The sequence below is a fragment of the Canis lupus genome, chromosome 30 (assembly GCF_003254725.2).
Source record: "Canis lupus dingo isolate Sandy chromosome 30, ASM325472v2, whole genome shotgun sequence".
NCBI lineage: Eukaryota > Metazoa > Chordata > Mammalia > Carnivora > Canidae > Canis > Canis lupus.
The window spans coordinates 32,835,764-32,856,951 of record NC_064272.1 but is presented as its reverse complement, the minus strand read 5'-3'; the positions used below and the strand labels follow the sequence as shown (position 1 = coordinate 32,856,951).

Genomic DNA, 21,188 nt, shown 5'->3' with positions numbered 1-21,188 from the left:
CCCTCATGGAGATCTGCAGGATCCAATCCCAACCTGTAAGGTTCGACCTGGGCAGAAAGCCGGGAGAAGCACCCTTGGGTCCACTAAAATCCAGTCTGTTTCATAGATTAAGGCCCAGAAAGGGAGAGGGATTTGTCCAAGATCACACAGCAAGGTGATGTGATGGCCGATCCACACTGCAAGACTCCCACTGGTGAGGGGTGAGGAGGGGTGAAAAGATGGGGGTGTACAACATGGGGCTGCTCATTTCCTCTAGAGGCAGGCCCACTGGGAGGGTCTGGGGTGGGCAGGCCCCGCCCAGAGAAGCACCCACTCACCACTGGGGTTCCGAGTTCTATATTCCTCTGCCCAGTGAGGGAGGAGCAGTGGAGCTCAAAGCACAGGCCCAGCAGATGGTTTCTATTTGCAGCCACTGAGCCTGGTCTGTGCCAGACTTCTGACCTATTTTGAGGAACCGAGGGCCCCACTGGCTCAGGGATGGCCTCCCACTCACACCCCTTAACCCACAGTTTGGCAAGGGATCAGATGGGTGGTTCAGGGCCAGTGGAGAGGGGGAATGGAGGAGGAAAACCTTTGAAAAGGAGGCTGGGGTGGATGTCTGCAAGCCTGAGCTCCAGAGAAGGGATCCTCAGAGGATGAGCCGCAGGCCACCTGTCTCAGATTCACCGGGGTTATCTGCGGGAATTCATCTTGCAGGACTCTGCTGCAGGCCTGTAGGGTCACACTCTCTGGGAGTGGACCAGGGAATCTGCATTTGAAGCAAGCATTCCCCCGGGCATTCCTGCTATTCAGTGGTCCTCTGGGAGCTGATCAGAAATGCAGATTCCCGGGCCCCACTCAGGGCTGAAGCAGAACCCAGTTCTGCAAGATCCCGGGTGATCTGCAGATATGTTGAAATCGAGAACCAGTGCTCTAGATCCGCGCTTCCCAAACTCGAGTGAGGGCTGGCTAAAGCACAGACCCATGGGCCCAACCTCCAGTGTCTGATTCAAGAAATCCCTGAGCTGTGGTGCAAGGAGCGCTGTGCCCTCTGAGACCTTAGTTCTGTGACCTTTCATAAATCTCTTTGCTTTTCCGAGTCTCAGCGTCTCCATCTGTGAAATGGATAGAATTCATACCTTTTCCCTAGGACAGTCGTGAGATCCCCGTGAAATAGTGACGTGTGTGGAGAGCTGTGTGAACTGTCATACAAGTTATTCTATAAATCCACTTGTTCCTTAAAAATTACTTGAGGTCATGTCATTGGTCCTTGACTGTCATCCTTCTGTAGGGCGAGTCAATCCAAGAGTTGGCCTAACGTGTTCCTCGAGGGCTTTACTCCGCAAGGCCCGGCATGCAGTAAGTGCTTAATAAAGGCTCGCAGAAATCCACGCAAGACTTCTGGTTCTCAGCCCGATTCTCTTTTTCTGTGTATTCTCTACTTCTCACACCTGCCTCCGAGGTCCTCTGGTCTCTTGCTAGGCGAGGCGAAGCAATTTTTTTTAAAGGTTGCTTGGTAGTTGAGGCTAAAGGCCGGGCTGGGGAGACACCCCAGGCTCTTCACCTGTGAAACGCCCTGCCTGATACTTAGGATGATTTGTGATCCCAAGTGCAGCGAGCCCGGTCCAGTCCCTGGCACACAGTGGGCGCACCCTCATTGCAGGGGTCCTTCCCCATGGCTGGTGGGATCTGCTCACCCAGGCGTCCCCAAGCCAGTGCACTTTAAGGCTCATATGTGTGTGGTCAGACCCAGCACGGTAGATGCTGCTCCTGTCAAGGAAAACAATGTGCCATGTGCTTTCTGGAAAGGGGGCATTCAGAGCTGCCCGTGGCAGGGAGTCCCATGAGCTTTCCTTGTGTCCTGCTGAGGAGTTCTTTCATTTGTTGGTCCTGTGGCAGGAGGCCTAGGACCATCTCCCAGAACAAGACTTTGGCTCCCTGTCACCTGGCAGTGCAAAGATGGGCTGATAAAGTGTTGTGGGGGAGGGGGACCTGGTCACTTGGCTTGGGTGTCCCCCTTCCTGAGACTGCAATCAGCAGAGGCCATGGAAGAGCTGGATGGTCTGTATGCTACGTACTAGTGTCTCAGAGAGCAGAGGAAGCCGACCCATCTCTCAGTGCCCCAAGTGAGAAAGGGAAAGCTGAAGACCTTTCTTAAAGAAAGATTTTATTTATTTATTTGAGTGGGAAAGAGTGAGAACGTGAGCATGAGCAAGGGGGCGGGGCAGAGTGAGAGGGAGAAGCAGGCTTCCTGAAGCTCAGTCCTAGGATTGAGGCTGAGACTATGAACTGAGCCAAAGTCAGGTGCTTAACCGACGGAGCCACCCAGAGGCCCTGAAAGCTGAAGACCTTTTTGTCACTGTTAACCATCTTGGGCATAGACATCAGCTTGCCCACAGAGAAGCGGACACCAGGCCTCATGCACACAGCTTATTTGGAGATAAACTCTTTGTATTGTTCACTCTCCGCTATCCCCCTGGTGATGTGTGTGCGAGCGTGTGCATACACATGTGTGTGTAGGAGTCACCATTTCCTTCAAGACACTGGAAAAACTTCATCAGCTAAAGGTCTAGAAACTAGAGTGGAAACTTTTTGATTAAACTTAATGTCACCGAGAAAATAAAAAGGGTTTTGTTTAAAAAACCATCTGACTGATGACTGTCTCATGATGTTCTCTACCTTTCACTCATTGCCTCATATTAAAAAAAAAAAAAATCTACTAATTATTTTAAGCACCGGCAAGGAAAGGGGAATCTTCCTGGATCTTTGGCCAACGATTCCCCTACGACAGCCATTGCTGCCCAAACTCACGAGCGACACAGCCTCATCAAGGTGGGCACGCGGGGTCCCACAGGGACCTCCAGCTCAGCTGCAGAGCTCTGCACAGTAGGGAAGACCCACATTCAATGGCAATTGGCTCAACTACTCAGCTCCTTCCTTGGAGGGTTTAAATGTGAGCTACTGGGAGCCAGCAGTTGAGGGCAGAGGCAGAAGCCATAAGCCCAGGGAAGGGTATGGAGAAGAGGACAGAACGAAGCATAAAAAGGATCATTTTTACTTTTTAGATACGCAAGTGTGCTTCACTCCTCTGCATTTGCTAATTGTGACCTTCCCCTCTCCCTCTTATTGGCATCTATTTATCCAGAGAGGCTTAGGTTAAAGCAAGAATAATAATAAAAGAAAAAAAGCAGGTTCTGACATCCAGAATAGGATTTTGCAGCTACACAACAGTCTTAAGAGGCAGACTTAAGAGGCTTTTCTGGATCCCATCTCCTTGTTAGCAAGTGAAGAGTCTCCCTTGGCTGACTCTGGTGAGACACCAGGGAAAGGGGAAAGCCCACTCCTCACAGATGGAGACGGAAGACGTGCAGGGAAACCAGAGGGGAAGTTCACGTTCAAGTATGTGTCCTGAAGCTCATACTTTGAGCCAAGATCTCAGGAGCAATGTGCTTGGTAGGTGGAGGGGTTTCCCTCCAATTTCTTGGTTAGGATTCCAGAAGGAGGGGCAGCTGGGTGGCTTAGTCGGTTGAGCGTCCAACTCTTGATCTCAGCTCAGGTCTTAATCACATGGTCATGACTTCCAGCCCTGTGTTAGGCTCCACACTGGGCATGGAGCCTACTTAAAAAGAAAAAGGGTTCTGGAAGAAGGCCCCTATTCCAACAAGCTGTGGCCTCACAGGATTATGATGGTGAAGGGGAATGGCCAAACAGTGGCTGGGTGTGCAAACCTGAGCTCCCTGAGCTCCCTTCAGCTCTTGGCTGGCGGAGAGGATCCAGGAGTCGGTCCCTACACACCGCTGAGGGAGGACATGTGAGGTCTAAGAGCCACAGGCCACCAAGGAGTTGCCACCGCGAGGGACAAGCCAACTATATCAGAGGCTGGTGACAAGATGGATATGAGACAAAAAAGCTCAGCTGGGAATGGACCCTGCCATTAGGGCCAAGAAAAAAGTGGACCCCGAGTGTCAGCTGCACAGTTCAGTAGAAGGTCCCCAAAGAATGCTCCAGGACAGGTCAGACCAGCCACACCTCGGTGGACATCAGCCAGGACATGTGTAAGGACCAGCACAGAGCCAGAGGCCCTCCTTCCTCTGACACTTGAGGTCACATAAGCTTCGGCCACGGGTATCCACAGATGTTATTTTGAAAAAAGAGCCAGAGGGGGAGGAGCTCTGAAAGATGAGCCCTTTGTAATCCTTCAAACAGAAGCCAAATTACCCCAAAGAGGCTGAGCCTTTACATCACCAGACTATTTGAATGACTGAGTCAGTCTGACCCCACTGAACTGGGATGAGTGTTTTATCACCGTGACTCTGTGAGGGGGGCTTCTGAATGACATCAGATCAGCTTTGGAGAAAAATAAAGCATCTGTCTCTTCTCTGCACATGCAAGTTGTCAGGGCTGCCATGGAAGGCCATGAAGGCTGTGCACTGCACACTTGGCCGTGTGACTAGCGCCCCCTGGGGTCACAGAGCGCCGGCTGGCGTTGGGGAAGGTGCCGCTGGTCCCTTCACAGTGAAGAGGAGACTGCAGAGGCGGGGGAGGGGGGGCAGGGGGCAGAGTAAGAGAGCTCTCCTCACTAACCACAGGCCAGGCTTGAGCAGACAAGATAACCCAAGCGACTCCGTGCACTTGCAGATCGGAAACATCATTCCAGGCTTCCCATGCCTGGTCATGGGGCTGCCCCTGGGAGACTGAAGCCTGCCTGCTGGTCACTCTCTTGCCTCCTATTACCGACAGCAACACAGTCTATTTCTAGCAATCAACGGAGAACCCACTCCGGCAACGAGAAGGGCCAACAGTCATCTTTGGCAGCTTAAGAGAAGGGGCTCTCCTCGTGCAGGCGCGTCAGGACTTTCTCCACTGTGGGGTGCTGGCTTCAAGACGTTAATGAATTGGCCCCAGTGGGTCCCTGACCACCCAGTCCCTGGGACTCAGCCTCCCTGAGTACCGGGAGCATTGCCTTGTTGCAGTCCCTATTTGGTTACTGGTCCTCTTCTCTCTAGGCCTCTTTTTTGATAAAACAGAAACATGCCTACAGCTTGAGTCATTCTTGGTTGATCTTTTTTGCTACTTGCAGCCCAAAGCATCCCAGTGGATAGAAGAAAGGGCAGGGGGTAACAGATGTCTGAGTCTTTGGACATAGCCTAAGTCCTGTCTCCATGAGGTCTCTATGTCTCAGAGGCTCTGCCCCCATGGTCAAGAAACCCAGAGATTGAGGGGGCCCCGGACACCACCCAGCCCAGGCCTCCACTACAGGGCGAAGAGAACCTCCATTCCCCTTCCAGGTTTTCTCTCCTCTCCCAGCAGAGTTCCTTGGGGTAGGCTGAGGCATCTGCCTCTTCTTCCTGTGTGCTTGCTGGAAAAGTCGCATGGATGGTGGTGGTGGTGAGGGGGATGGTAACAGCGATGATCGTGGTGGGGGGCGGGGAACAAGAGTCTGATTCATGCTGCCTATTGCTATACAGCCAAACCCGCACGGCACGTCCAAAGTCCAGCAAGCTGTGAAGTCTTGAAAGGAGATCCCCTTCACCCCCCCTTTTTTTAATTCCACTGGAAGTTGTCATTGCTGCACAAATCATGAGGAAGAGGGGTGGAGGGGAAATGAAGTCATGTGTATAAAACATCTGGCACGGCCCTGGTGGGCGATGAGCAAACAAACACCAGCACCCTTCCATCTCCCTTCTAACACTATGGCAAAGCAGGTGACAAAACATGGTCACCAGGCAGCTCCAAAAGGGTGGTGGTGTCTCTGGTAGATACCCTCCCACTGTCCGTTGGGATTTGTGCATTTTGAAGTACTCTTTTTCCTTTCTCTCATGGTAGTGACACACATGACACACACACACACACACACACACACACACTCTTGGCTCAAGAGAGCCTAACCTTCCTGACTCCGCAGTGAGTTGGGGTGAGCGTCACAGGGTTAGCATCTTCTTCAGTTGCAGCCAAACCTTCCCAATCTGTTCCCACAGGGGCTGCTCTGGTCACTGACACTTCTGCTGGTCCCCATCCCCTTCATGAGCACGTCAGGAAGCCCTAGAGGTTGCTCGATGCTCAGCCTTCCATCAACATGGTCCCGGGCTCATCTCTGCAGATAAAATCTCTCTACTCACCCCTCCCATGGAGTCAAGACCATCCCAGTCCATAGGACACTTTTGCAAAAATAGAAAACGGTGCTCCTTCCTCTAGGCAGCTGCGGACCTAGATCAGAGCCCACAGCTTGGTGAGTGAAACATGAACTGGACCGGCTCCTCTGCCAGGTGCCCTTGTGCAAGGCACAACGTGCACAACTGTACATGGTGGCCATGCATGGAGCCTTTCCAATTACCCTCCTGTGTTTCTGACCTAAATGCTATTCTCAGACATTGACTACTCCAGAACTTCCGATGTGGGCCAGACCACCTTAGGAGGCAACAACTTCACAAAACGTCAAGACCTACTTAGTATTCCCCAGCACAATCCCACGGCTCACCCAGCACCTCCCGGTAGGTCTCACTCCCTGGGCTCTTACCTGTGAAGGCTAGTTAATGTCATAGCACCTCTGTGGCCCCCGATTACAATCCATGCCTCCTTGCCCCGATGGGAGGGGGACCACACAGCCCTCCTGGGAGACATGCGGGGTCCTACCCTCCCGTGTTCTCATCCCACCCCGGGTGGAGGTCTTTCTCTACCACTAACCAGCTACTGTCACAAGCTATCAGTGGTGCTTCCTCAAACCACAAGAGGATTAAGTGAGAAAATGCGTGTAGAATGCTCCTGACCTTACCCGGCATGCACTATGTGCTCAATACGCTTAGCTGCTATAACGTCCCTTGATTCAGCTGTTCTTGGTTCTTTGTATCCAAGTTGGGCAAAGCAGCGGAACTCATGTGTAAGGTATTTGACACAGTGTCGTACCTGCTATGTGTTAGGCACCATTCTAAGAATTTTGCAAATATTAATTTAATCCTCATAGCAACTGAGGGCTGTGGTAGATGCCATAAACTTCCTCTCATTACAGGGGAGGAGACTGGGGCACAGAGGTTCGGTAACTTGCCCAAGGTCCCAGATGGGAGGAGGTGGAGGAGAGATTTGAACCCAAGCCTTCCAGCTCCACTGGGTGTATGCTCAACAAGCAAGTCATAGGGCTTGGTGGTGGCTGTCGTGAGAGTTAAGTAAGATACTGCACGCAACATGCTTGGTGCGCAGAAAGCCCTCAATATTGGTCATCACGTTAATGTACTGCTATTGCGGAATGTTGACCACTGGTTGGTACATGAAAGCGCCCACGGAAATCAAGGGGCCCCTTCTCGCCCTTTCTCCCTCCCTCCAGTGCTGATGTTGCTGCACCCTGCAGGTGGTGGGCAGGAGTCTCGGCACTCTTTCTAGAAGGTCACTTGCAGGGTTTCCAGTTTGGGGGCAGGGAGAGACACTGCGGGTACCAAGGGGAGGCTGAATAAGGCCCAGAGCCCCCTAGAACCCGCAGTACATCCGACACACGGCGAATCAAGTTGGCTGCACTGCGGGGGAGGCTGGAGGTAAACAGCGCTAGGGAAGCAGATGAAGGGGACCAGGCTGCCCCTGCAAAGTTCAACTCGGCAAATGATAACTGAGCTGCCTAAAAAGATCCCAAGGCCACTTCCTCCCGGAAGTCTTTCTAGGTCACCTGGGCAGATCAACGCCTTCCTTGCCTGTGCCTTCAGAACACCTTATGTTTCTAGCCTAGTCCTGCCCGTATTATGCCTACTTTGTGTTAGAGCCCCAGCCCAGCGAGGCCAGGGTCTCTCCGACTGTAGGCTTCTGCAGAGCAAGGAGCAGGCCTGGAATGGTGGCATCCCCTGGTGGCCTTAGGGACCCTGGAAGCTTCACAAACACTTGCTGAGTGGTTAAGTGAACGAGTGGCACACCGCTGCCGCCCACCTCAGGCCTCTCTTTGCTGTGATCTCGTCAGTACAGAGCAACCACTGAGATGCCAGAGTTGCGGGAGGTGAACCACGCGAGGGCCCAGGTGGATGTGGAGGGCGAGGGGGGACGGTGCCACTCCTTCCCCCCAGCCACAGAGGCTCTGTGTCACCCGGAGGAGGGCCACCCTTCCTTCACCAGCACCCGTCATCCTCTGAGGCGGGGCCCCGCTGGGGTCTGACTAGGCCCCTCTCCCTCCTGCCCACTTCCTGCCCATGTCCCCCACAGCCCACACCACACTCCACATGTCAGGGGAAGCCCAGGGTCGTGCTGCCTCACACCTGGCGCCAGAGCGGCCTCAGAATATGAACGTCAGGGCGCTGAGCGTTCCCCCGCCGTGTCTCCAACCTTAGGACTTAGTGACCATCCTTCCAACTCCCTGGCCACTGGCGCCATTTCTCAGCTATTTCCATTTTTGTGCAATTTGGTCTTTAGTCCCTCCTGGGAGCTGGCTTTGGGCCTCCAAGCACATCTGGAAGAAAGGGCCAGAAAGCCCCAGGGCCCTGGGCCTCTGAGGGAAAGGGGCGAGCTGTTGGACACGGCGCCACAACTTGTCCATCAAACGACGTGGCAAGACTTCCGGGACAGTGGACAGTCGGGTCTTTGGTGGAATGTGTTACAAGAGCAAAACAATCTGGGGCAGTGCCGACTTCCTGATTTGAAAAACCAATATTTCAGGGTCAAGTCCATGAAAGAAATTCAGAATAAATCAACCACAGTGCCTCAACCACAGTGCCCAAAGCGCTCACTCGCACCTGCTGACCTGCCATTCTCTGCAGGGTCCAGCTTCCTCTGCGCCCACAGCCCTGGCCCAGGCCGACCCTTCCAAATGGCATGTCCCCTCTATGGGCAAACTCCTACTCGTTCATCAAGGCCCACTTCAAGGTCACTTTGGGTGGGGAGTCTTTCCTGGCAGTCCTGAGTACTGGGTACAAAATGCTATCTTCTCAAAAGATCTTTTTACATGGCTCAGGGGACCTTATCCCAGTGTATGATTACCGCTCGGCAAGTCTGGGTTCTCCCACTGGCATATGATCAGCTCGGAGACAAAAATTCTTTCTCTTTGCATCCCTAGCCTTAGCACAAGCAAAAGCCACAGGCCACAAGACAGAGACCTACAGATTCAATCTGGCCTGCAGATGTGGGGCTTAAGGGCATAGCGATTAAAACCGTTCTGAATTACTTGCCAATATTTTTTAAAAAATCAAGATACTTCATATAAAAATTCAGACTCCTTTTCTTAAAAAAAAAAACAAAAAACAGAAATCAGAAGATCTGGCCGACTCTGAGTCCTCATTCCCACTGCTGCTCCTTCAGAAGGGAAGCGGGGTGTACTAATTATTCCCCAGCCACCCCTCATTACGATTCTTGTAACTCTTGTACGCACTGGAACTATGTTCTCCGAAAGAGGCAGGTAGGAACTAATTTAAGAATGAGTCTACTTTGACTGTTGAAGCAGCCAGAGCAGAAAGGTCTGCATGTGAACCAAACAAATTGTATTTCTGGCTGGATAGCATTTCCGGACGAAAGCTAGGGACAATTAAGTTACCCCGGGAAGATGGATCGTGGCCCATCCGTACAATGGAGTCCTACCCGGCGATAAGAAGGGATGAATCTCAAATACGTGATGCTGAGCCAAGCAAGCCAGACACAAACACTGCATTTATATGATATTCTGGAAAAGGCAAAATGATAAAGATAGAACACAGATCCGTGGCAAGTGGGAAAAGGGGCTGACTACAAAGCAGCAGGACGGAGTTTGGGGGAGGGGGCGATGGAAATGTCCCATGTCATAGCTGCTAGCGGCCACACTCCGTATGACATTGTTGAAATACGTGGCACTGTACACTGTATAGGATGATTTTTATTGCATAGAAATCGTACCTTGATGCACCCAACTTTTATTCTTTTTTTTCCCAAAAGATTATTTATTTATTCATGAGAGACACAGAGAGAGGCAGAAGGAGAAGCAGGCTCCATGCAGAGAGCCCGACGTGGGACTCGATCCCGGGTCTCCAGGATCACACCCTGGGCTGAAGGCAGGTGCTAAACCGCTGAGCCACCCAGGCGTCCCTGCACCCAACTTTTAAAAAAATTACTCGAAGACATTTCTGTCCTGGTTCTTGATACATTAAGTTGCACACAAGAAACTATGAAAACACTTCAAGTTTAGAGATTCCTAAGCCCTGGGTGGTGTACCGAAGAGACCCAGGTCCCTTTACACAAGCAGTGGCATGCTCTGGACTCTGGACACCCCCTGAGAGCAGCCTTGGTTAGTGTAGCACAGAGGAAGCGTCCTTAGGCATCGCCACTTGTCCTGTGGTGCCCCCCACTCTGGGCAGGTGTGACCTTCAACCACTAACACTGTAGGAGAAACAGAGACCCGCCCCCCCACCAGCCCTCTACCCCCCAGGTGCACCGAATTAGAATCTCTGGGGCAGACCCAGGAACCTACTAGTCTGATGTTTAAAAAGCCCCTTGAGGGGCACCTGGGTGGCTCAGTCATTTAAGTGTCTGCCTTCAGCTCAGGTCATGATCCCAGGGTCCTCGGATCGAGCCCCATGTCGTCGTCGGGACTCCCTGCTCAGTGGGGAGCCTGCTTTCCCCTCTCCTTCTGCCTGCCGCTCCCCCTGCCTGTATACTCTCGCTCTATCAAATAAATAAAATAAAATCTTAAAAAAAAAAAAAAGGCCTCTCGAGTGATTCCAATGTAACACTATATATTTGAGATATGCAGTCTATGGGCTCGGGCCCTGGAGACTGTGGTTCCTAAAGAGTCCGGGCTGGGGAAAACACTGCGAATGGTACCTTTGAAAGATTCTGATGATCTGTGCATCCCCATTACTATTCATGCTGGTGATTGTGTTCATTGGTGATTCTGTGTAACCTTGGTACGGTGCTTCAGGCTTACAGCGCGCCGTGACAGGGATTACTTGATCTAAACCAGGCAGCTGGCTTCCTTAATCCCCATTTATCGGATGAGATAACAGAGTCAGAGAGCGAGGGGAGGTCACCATCTAAGATGCAGCCGGGGCAGGACCGGAGACCAGGTCCATGGGTCCATCTCTCCTGCCTTACTGGAGGCCGAGCTGAGGAAGGGGGTGGGCACAGAGGGAGGAGTCATCGGCCACTGAGAAGCCCGTTTGCACTCCTTGTGCCCCACCGCAGAGGGGCTGCTGGAATCTGTGCTCCAGGCTCCCAGGCTCAGGATGGAGAAGCCCAAAGGGATTTCTGGAGCAAAGGAATCTGCAGGCTGCCCTTGGCATCCAACCCCCTCCTTGCCCCCATCCAGAGTCCATCCCACTGCCCGTGATGACTCTTGGACATCATGAGGAATGGCTTCAGTGCATATACGCCACTGCTGGGAGAGGCTGATCTCACCACTTCTGTCCCCTTGCGGTGAAGCAGGGTGGGGGGAACACGGCAGTGGGTGGGGAGCTTGCTCACAGTGGAGGCTGCCAGGGTTCCTGAATGATCTTCCAACGGTGTGCAAAGGGCCTGGGGTCTCAGTCCAGCTGCTTCAGTTCGGGGTCTCAGCTCTGCTGCTCCGGCAAGTGTCAGGCCTTCTTTCCATAGGCAGGACAGGTGGGCCGCCTCCTGGCTGTGTGACCCCGGGCATGCGGTTTCTAGCCTCAGCTTCTTAAAGCCCGTTTCTTTTAAGTATGACATAGGGATGATATTAATAGTGCTCACCCCAGAAGGCTGATGCGAAGATTAGAGTCCATAAAGTATATAAAGCCCCTGACACATTCCAGACCTCTATCATCTTTGCTGTCTCCATCACCACTGCCATCTTCAGTTTCCCCATCCGTTAAATGGGTACAATTCTAATCTCACCATGTCTAGGTCCAGAGATACTGGGAGATAAGGTAAACAAAATTGTAAACTCCGTGAGGACAAAGCCTGTGTCTGCCTTGTTTCCCTGATGCCCTTCCAGGATTTAGAACAGTGCTTGGCAATAGTAGGTGCTCAGCAAATATCTATGAAAAAAGGAAGGAAGGAAGGGAAGAAGGAGAGAAAGATGGGGATGCGTCTTGTGACTCGGCAGGTACTCCACAGGGGTGATGCTTTTGCTTCTAACGAATAGCCAGTGATGTCCAATGACAGAATGGATTATTTGCAAGGGGTGAGTTCCCCATCGCTGGAGGCAATTGATGAAATTGGAAGGCCCTTTGGCACAGGTGTCGGAGATGGGACTCCCACATGAGGGTCACGTCGAACTGGATGACACCTCAAGAGTCCTTTCCAACCCAGAGAGAATGACAGGCTCACGCATCCCATCCTTCCAGCCACCAGCAGCCTCAGCCAAATGTTGTCTACGTCGACTCACACTCAAGGGCGTGTAAAACCAGCGCTTGCATTCTCACACTGTGGTGCCGTGCTCCACCCAGATGGACCGTCTCAAAAACACACTCAAGTCCACACTGGGACACACTGTACATACACAGCCACCCACTGAGTAGTCACCGCCATCATCACTGGCCACGGTAGCACCTCACATACTGAGCACTCACTACGAGCCAGAGGAGGACTTACTTGGGGTCTCACTGAATTCTCCTAAAGGCTGCTTCCAGCCCAGCCATTCTCACCTCAACTGCACTGGTGCTGGTCTCCAGGTCCACGCAAGCGAGTGTCACTGGCCACTCATGGGTTCCTGTGGGCCCCAGCTTCCAAATGCGTCCAACTCCCCTTTGTCGCTGGTCTCCACTCCGGCCTCCCTCTGCAGGGTACCCCAGCCAAACAGGACCCTTCCCGGTCGCCTCTGGGCCTTTGCTCAGGCTGGCCCCTGGTTGGGAGTGCCTTCTCCTCTGCTCCTGGCAAGCCCTGCCCAAGGGCACGGGTCAGTTTGGATGACTCCTGCTCTGCGGAGCCTCTCTGCTCCCGGGGAGGCAGGGCTGGGCCCCCCTCCGTAACACTTGGCGCACTCCTCCACTGCAGCACTTACTGCATGGTTCTCTGGCAATGTGCACGTGTGCCTCCCTCCCGAGACTGAGTCTCCAGGGACCAGGGCAGTGTCTCATTCAACGTGAGCGTCCGTCTGTGAGCACAGGGCCTAGCAAGGCAAAGACGGCCAATAAATGCTGTGGTCTCGTTACTCGTGGCCAGGGGGTCCCACACAGGGCGCGTGCCTGCGGTGGTCACAGCAGGGTGCACTCACTGCCCCTTGATCATCTGTCCACACCGAGCAGAGCCACCAAGCCCACCAGTGAGCAAGCGGGGACATCCTCTGGAAAGCAGTACCTTCCCGTAAGTGGAGCAGGGTGGACTCTGCAGTGAGGTATGGCTCGGGCTGCTCCCGGGGGAGACAGGCCAGGGGACTGCTTGTCTTCACCCTGGTCGACTTTCTACCATTGGTTGGGGGATTTCAACACAGAAGCTGGCTCCCCACCCGGCTGTGCCTGACACACGGTGGGAAGGCCCAGAACTATTCTAACTCCGGTCCCCCCAAAGCTGGCTGGGTGACGGCAGGCCCCTCCTCGTGCTGGGGCTCAGTTTGTTCATCCACAAAATGGGAGAAACTATAACTCCTGCTCTGTCTGCCCTGTAGGGCTGGGGTAAAAGGAGTAAGTAAGTAGAAGACAGAAGGCATTTTGGAAACATAAAAATGGTTCAGCACACGGTGTGGGGCCTGATGAGAAGGGGAAGCCTCTCTTCACTCCTATAGGACCCCAGGATGAGGGTTTTCTGGGCTTCTGTTTGGTCATTTGTTAGATGAGGGGTTAAAATGAATCCATGTTCACCAAACTTCCTGATATTATGCCAAACTTCCTGATTTTATGTACCACTGCCAACGCTGTTTTGCCATCTCTAGAAATCACCTAAACCATATTTATTTAAGAATTAAAAAAAAAAAAAAGATAATTTTGTTTAGGGGCGCCTGGCCTGCTCAAGCTTGATCTTGGGGTTGTGTGTTCAAGCCCCACGTTGGGTGTAGAGATCACTTAAAAATTTTTAAAAGATTAATAAAGAATATTGTTTACTTTGACCCTTAAAGTTGAGAAATTTAAGTATCTGCTTAGCCTCATTTTAAGTTATTTTATTCATGATGGAAATGATTCGAGGTGTTTTTCTAATACACATTAAATAAATAGGTGATGATTAAACCAAACCACGTTCATCAAGGCCCTAGTGGAAACATCTTGTACATCGCTGGTGGTTCATGTCAGTACTTGAGAAACAGAGGGAGAAAGGCGCCTTCGGGCCCCTCTCACCTCTGAGAGCCCAAAGCGTACAGCAACCTGATGCACTCACCTGGCACCCAGCTCTGGGATCCAGGAGCTGGTAAGCCAGTCCCTACTCTCCAGAAGCTTCCAATCTTGTCTCAAAAACAAAAACCAAACCAAACCAAAAACCAAAAATCAAAGCCAAAGACCAAAAAAAAAAAAAAAAAACCAAAAAACCCCCCAAAACGAAACACCTCTCTGATTACACCTGTGTTTTCTTTTTATTTCATTGAAGGACTGCTTTAAGGCATACCAAAATGCATACGTTACAGTGGGGTGAAAAATCAAGTGGTGATGAAAGTGAGAGTAAGAGAATTAAGACAAGGCAAAACGAATACATAAAAGGCTCACTGGAGCCCTTGGAATGCTCCATGGAAGAGCACCATGGATTGGAACTCTGAGCTTCCTAGCAGCCAAAGTAAAAAGGGAAACATGATTTATTCTCCTTTTCTGTGATATATGAGCCATGTACCTTAACTACACTGAGATAAATATGACATAATATGACATAATGACATAAGGAGCTCCTGACCTGAACAGGAAGATGCTGCTCCTGTCTCATGACCCGTGTCCCTGTCTTTCCTTGAGCCCATCTCCTATGCTCGTAGTCTTCCCACAAATAAAGCTTTGATCATATCACTTTCCCTTTTGGAAAACGTATAATTTTTTTTTCTCTTCCCTCTAGAATGAAATGAAACATTCTCAGGCTTGTATTCAAGCATCCCCATGAATTAGCCCCCATATATCTGCAGGGTCATATCTTTAGGAACTTCATATTTAGAACTGCCTGAGTTCAAAGCTGGGTTCCACTGCTTAGTAGCCATGTGTTCCAGTACTTATTTGAGTCTCAATTTCCTCATCCATGACATGAAGGTATAGAGAGTTCTTGTCTCCTAGACTTATTATGAGAACTGAGTGTGGTAAAGCCAGGCAAAGTGCCTGCCAGATGCTTCAGTGTGAGCTGTGCACTGGTGCACTCCTGTCTCCTGGCCTGTGCTTGGGCTGTTGCTGCGGCCCAGCTGGCTTTCCCCTTTCTCTGTTGACTGAAATCCCATCATTCATCCAGACCTCGCTCAAGTGCCATTCAAACTGGGGGCCTTCCTTGATTTTTCCAATCAAAAGAACCCATCCTTGTTCTCTTTTCCCACAGCACCTAATTTACATGCAATACCGTATGCGCACTATACGCAACACTCAATCCATGTTTCTCACCCCGGAAGGTCACCTCCTACCAGCAGACCATGAAATCAAAGTGGTAGGATGTTACCAGCAGTGAAAAAAAAAATGAGACAGAGTAGAAAAGATCAAAAAACATCAGAGTACATGGCCTGCCTCTTGCTTCGGTTTGGTATATATAATATATATCTGTGTGTGCATGTGCGTGTGTGAACTCGTGGTCACAACATAAAGTGATTCTCCATCTACAAGTCATAGCCCAAAAATGTCTGGATGCTACAGCACTCATTGTGGGTTTCCAGAGGCCAGGGAGCAAGCCAGGTTCACTCCTGTCCCCGTACTTAGCACAGAGCCTGGCACGTAGTAGATACTCAATTAACATTATTTTGTTTGTTTTTGTTTTTCAATAAATATTATTATTTTAAAGATTTCATTTATTTATTTGAGAGAGAGAGCACAAGCAGGGGGAGTGGTAGAGAGAGAGGGAGAAGCAGGTTCCCCACTGAGCAAAAAGTCTCAATGTAGGGCTCCATCCTGGGACCCTGGGATCATGACCTGAGCCGAAGACAGACGCTTAACCGACTGAGCCACCCAGGTGCCTCTCAATAAAGATTACTGAAGTGAACTGAAAATCCAGTAATTCAGAATAGCATATTTACTAGGGCAACCCAGGCACCTGAGGTTCAAGTATAAACCCCCGTGTTCAGCCACAGGACCCACCAGCAGGACGGTGATCACCCCGGGATGGATTTCCGAATTGAGGCTGTCGGGTGTGGGTGGAAAAGAACAGTATGGCTTAGTCCCCACTTACTGAGGATCCTCTCCCAAGACTCCACTATCATCTTCTAGAAGATGGGAGTGATGATGCCAGCATCGCCGACCCCCTGGGGAGGGAACACAGTGTGGAAAGGCCTAAAGTGCATCTGGTCCAGCTGAGAAGGAACGCATGCAAGCGCACACTGTCACCCATATACACGCAGCCCCCCCCCCCAGACATGCATGCACGCCGCTCTTCATTCCATAGGTGGCAACGTGGAGGCCCAGTGAGGGCAAGTGACTCGCTCAAGGTCACACAGCAGGCTAGTGGCAGAACTGGGACTAGAACCAAGTCCCTTGGTTCCAAGACCAAGAGAGAAGAGAGGCCAAATACCCCATTAGACGGGAGAAAGGGTCTGGAAAAGCATGAAAGGTCCCTTTCAAGACTGAGAGGTGGTGTCGGGCCCAGCTCCAGGACCTGCAGAGACAAGAGGTCACAGTGGCCGACATGCCTCTCCTCCCCCTCTGTCCCCATTTCTGATGCCACTTCCCCGGGGCCACCTGTGCTGCTTTGCAGAACGGGAGGGAGCTGATGTCGTGGGGAAGCACAGGCCAGATGTGACTCAGTCCCAATGATTCCTGGGCGGTTTTCCTAACCCCTCAGAGCCCTGGAGCCTCATCTGGTAACCATGGTTACAGCTCTCCACATCCAAAGGAGAAGGTAAGTTAAGTAACTGTGTGCATATGCTCGTCCCTTCCCTTCCCCTCTCCCTGACACCCTTTATTTCACCCTTGGAGAGTTCTTCCAAGCAAAAATACAACACCTCTGACCATATCTTCTGCTCTGACACTTTCAATATCCCTCCACCAGGAGAATAACGTCCACCTTCCCCAGCCCAACACTCAATCATCCCTCAAGGATTCGATCCTATTTCTTTATCTCTTCTGTCTTTGTCCATCAACAAGATGGGCCAGTCATCCAGTCATCTGTCATCTGGGATCGCAGAATTTGCTGTGAATGAACACGCACGCATGCACACAGCACACACTTCTGCACATGTGCATGCACGCACACGCACGTGCACACATGCACACACATCTACAGAGAAGCATATACACACTCACATGCACACACGCACGGCATTCTCCCCTCAGGCTGGCCTCTCCCGATCCTCCTTTCAAACCCCCGTCCCGAAAGCCTTCTCGGATCCATGCAATTGGAAATAGCCGGCCTGTGTGTTTGGTTCCAGAACTCAATGCACGTCAGCAAACTGTAATTGTTCCCTGCGTGTGCCCATGACACCGCCACCAGTGCCCAGGAGACAAGACCCAGACCTTGGGCCCTGGGTAGTGCCAGGCCCTGACACACGGGAATCGCACAGACGCCGGAGCATGGGCTTCCCTGCGTGTGTTCTGGCCCACGTGCTGACCGGCCACGCTTGCAGCTCGTCACAATCATCCCAGCCACGGCCTGGGAGACTCACCCAATTGCCCACGGCTTCCAGCTGGAGGTTTGAATCTGGATCCAGGGCAACACCTGCTTCTAAGGGAGTGAGGCATAGCAGAGAGGCCAGCGGGCCAGGCAGCAAGCCCCCCTTGGGCGCTGGGTGACCTTGAGCAAAAGCCTTGTTCTTTTGTTGGAGTCACAGTCAAATTCGAAAATCTATAAATAACACTAAAAATAAGGCTAAATACCTGTCTGAGGAGGAACTAGGACAAAAGGGAAGCTTTTTCAAGCTTTATACATCCTGCCCAAGATTTGTAACCCTCCTCCCCCTTATAAATGTACATCAGCATCTGGGTGGTAGAGAAGAGGGGCATGTCTTATTTTGAAAAGGCTTCTGAGCTCATTCTGATTAGTCATGTCCCCAGCAGCAACCCAGGTACGCCCATCATGGCACTGTGTGCTACCAATGCGCAAGTTGTAGAGTCGCCCTTGAGCAGTCTCGGCCAGGGGACGGTCCCTAACCAAGCCCAGTTCAACCGGTCTGAGGCACAAGGCGATGCGCTGCAGTCAGAGCTGTGGGCAGCGGATGAGGGGTCCTTCCAGCACAGAATGGAGAACAGGTCTCTCTGGACAGGGCCCCACAGGAGGGAGCGAACCCTGTGTGTTAACCCCCCGGCGGGTCTGGCTCTCAGTGGTGCAGGCGGTGAAGCATCTGCCTCTTGGTTGCGGCTCAGGTCCTGATCCCAGGGTCGTGAGACTGAGCCCCTGTCGGGCTCCGTGCTCAGCGCAGAGTCTGCTTAAGACTCTCTCCCTCGCCCTCTGCCCCTCCCTCTCTTAAAGAAATAAGTAAATCTGTAAAAAGAAAGAAAATGCCATCTCCCTCCTCATCTAGGTCGGGTTTATGTCTTCCATCAGGCTAGGTCAGCATATAAAGGAGGGCTACGCATCTTCCCTCTGTTTTTCCTCTGAGCCTGAACCCTTGAGTCCACCATGAAAGCTCAAAAACCCTTTCTTAGTCCACAAACACCTACTGCGTTGTTGCCATGCACTAGGGCCCTGAGTTCATGATACGGAGAGGAGCGAAACCTGCCTGACCCCCTCAAGAAGGCTCCCCACCCAGGGGGAATGACTGATTCTCTAGCCGCTCTGATTAGGAAGGTTGGCATTAGTCCTGCCTCCTGGATGCCAATGCCCTCAGGCCACACCACAGGTACCCCAGGAAATTACTGGCTAGTTGGGCCAGGGTTAGCCGGACCGCCTCTGTTAATGACCTAGCAGTGTATACACAGCAGGCCTGGGACCCTGGTGGTGGAGGGATGGTTTCCCTGCTGGCCTGAACTAGAAGGAGGCCATCCCTCCTGCTGCAGCCAGGAAGGCCTGTACTGCCATCCATGATGCCACACCTCTCTCCTCTCTGCAGATCCCACCTCCTGTACACAGCACCCACCACCATCCCACCCTCTGGGCATCCAGTGCCTGGTAAACAGGACTCTGTGGGGGGCCAAGCCCCCACCCTACTGGGCTCCCACACACAGAAGCTTTGTCTGAGCTGTTGATGCATAATACATGGGCGCAGGCCCGGACCAGCCGCGGGCCCATCTTGGACAACAGGCCCGTCACTAAGAGGCTGTGAGGGACACAGCCAGGACACAATGCCCCAGTCAGAGCTGAGGGCAGCGGATAAAGGGCCTGCTGGGGCCTGCTGGGGCCCTGGAAGCAGCCCTTCCCCCAACAGTCAGTGCAAGGGTGGAGAGGAAGGCAGTCCCCAGACAGCCCCGGGAGTCCTGAAATCCTCCCAACTGCCTTCAAGTGCAGCCTCCAGCCCCATCTTAATTCACAGGCTTAGCCACTTCTCCCTTGTGACCTACGAAGAGCCATCTAGCACCCCTCTTTGTCCTGGTCTTCATGTTTTCTTCTTTAAAAGAGTTTCACCATCAGGTGTTACCATCCATCAGGGTTCACTGTGCTTCTTGGGGTCTTTCTCGGGCAATGGTTTCTGATTTTGGCTGGCACAGAGGCCCCTCACATTAACATGCCCACATATCAGTGGAAGAGCAAAGTGGGGATAACAGAAAATAAGAGAGGGGAGTTATGAATCATCTACACTTAAAAGAAGCACAATTTTATGTGCTAAAACAGCACCCTTTCTGTTGCAAAGTACTTCAGTGGATAAATCCACATGCAGCCCAACTCATATAAGCAGAATTGGGCAATTTACATGTATAGATGCTTTAGCAATAAGGGCCCATGAGATTCGTCTTTGAACCATCAAAGAAACACATTCAAAATGTGTTCAGAGGCTCTCACCAGCATGGAGATGTTTATTCTGGGGCCTGCTCCCAGAGATGCTGATTCAGGATGTCTGGGTGAGAGCCCAGAAATCTGCATTTTCTAACATGTAACTAAAAGATCCCAAAACTGGTGGTCCACAGGTGACACTTTAAAACACAGCAATTAATGAAAAATTCTAGGTTTCAAATATGCAAATAAGTACCACTCCCAGGTAGTTCACTACACAACCCACCACAAACTAAATCAATAGTGATGGTGCTAAACTTACAGCAATTGATCATTAAAAAGCAGGGAAAGCAGCAATTGGACACTGGGGCCAGGTCAAGATGACACTGAGGCTAAAAGACCTTACTGAGATTTCTGGGAGTTCCAGCTGTCAATAGCTGGACCTTGCCAAGGTCTTGGTAGGATGCTGATTTCAAGGCCCCAATAAACTCTGCAAATGTAACAACATGGGTTTACAAATACCATGGTTTGATCACCCTTGTTTGATACAGGAGGATATTTGGTTGGGTTTTTAAAAGATTTTATTTATTTATTCATGACGGACACAGAGAAAGAGACACAGGCAGAGGGAGAACCAGGATCCCTGTGGGGAGCCCAATGTGGGACTCGATCCCAGGGCCCCAGGATCACGACCTGAGGCAAAGACAGACACCCAACCACTGAGCCACCCAGGTGCCCCGCATACAGGGGGATATTTGTAAGCAGTCTTTGGTTGTGTGTTAAAATACAAATCTGTGGAATTGGGCTTCCCTGGCTCTTAAGAATCCAAGAAAAAGCTGGCAATTCTGAATCTGTTCTCAACCCGTTCAGGGAGCGCCTTGCCACTCACCAGTGGACTGAAGACTAGTCCTCCAAGATTTGCTGCATAGAGATAAAGGAGGGAAGGAGTGTGGAGTTTGAGAAGGGGAAGAGCCAGTTTCAATCTATTTTGATAAATCTCAATTTGGTAAGCCATTTTAATAAGCTGCTGCTGCCGCTATCATGCAGCTATTTGGAGCCCCTGAAGCTCCAGGCTTTAAAATCTCTTTTTTTCCCCAGAGCTTGCTTACTACGCCCCCAACCCGCACCCCCACCCCCACCCCAGTTCTGTCCTATTCTTATAGTAAGAGAGTCTCAATTTTTAGCAGGGAAAAAGACTACATTTCCCAGCCATCTTTGCAGCCAAATGTGTAATCATGTGATGAAAGTTCTGGTCAATAAGATATGAGCAATAGTGCCACAGTGGCAACTCCAGGTACCTTCCTGTAAAGGAAGGGGGAGTCCTTTCCCCCCCTTCCCCCTCCCCCTAGGTAGAAACAGGGACATGGGGTGAGCCATCTTAGATGACAGAGCTAAAAGACAGAAGGAACCTGGGCCCTGAG

General features: G+C 51.5%; 1 protein-coding gene across 5 annotated transcripts in view; it reads right to left on the bottom strand.

Annotated features, from left to right (window-relative positions):
- CORO2B (coronin 2B) overlaps positions 1-21,188 on the bottom strand; it is a 140,864-nt gene that overhangs the window by 84,190 nt on the left and 35,486 nt on the right. The gene's annotated exons all lie outside the window — the stretch shown is intronic.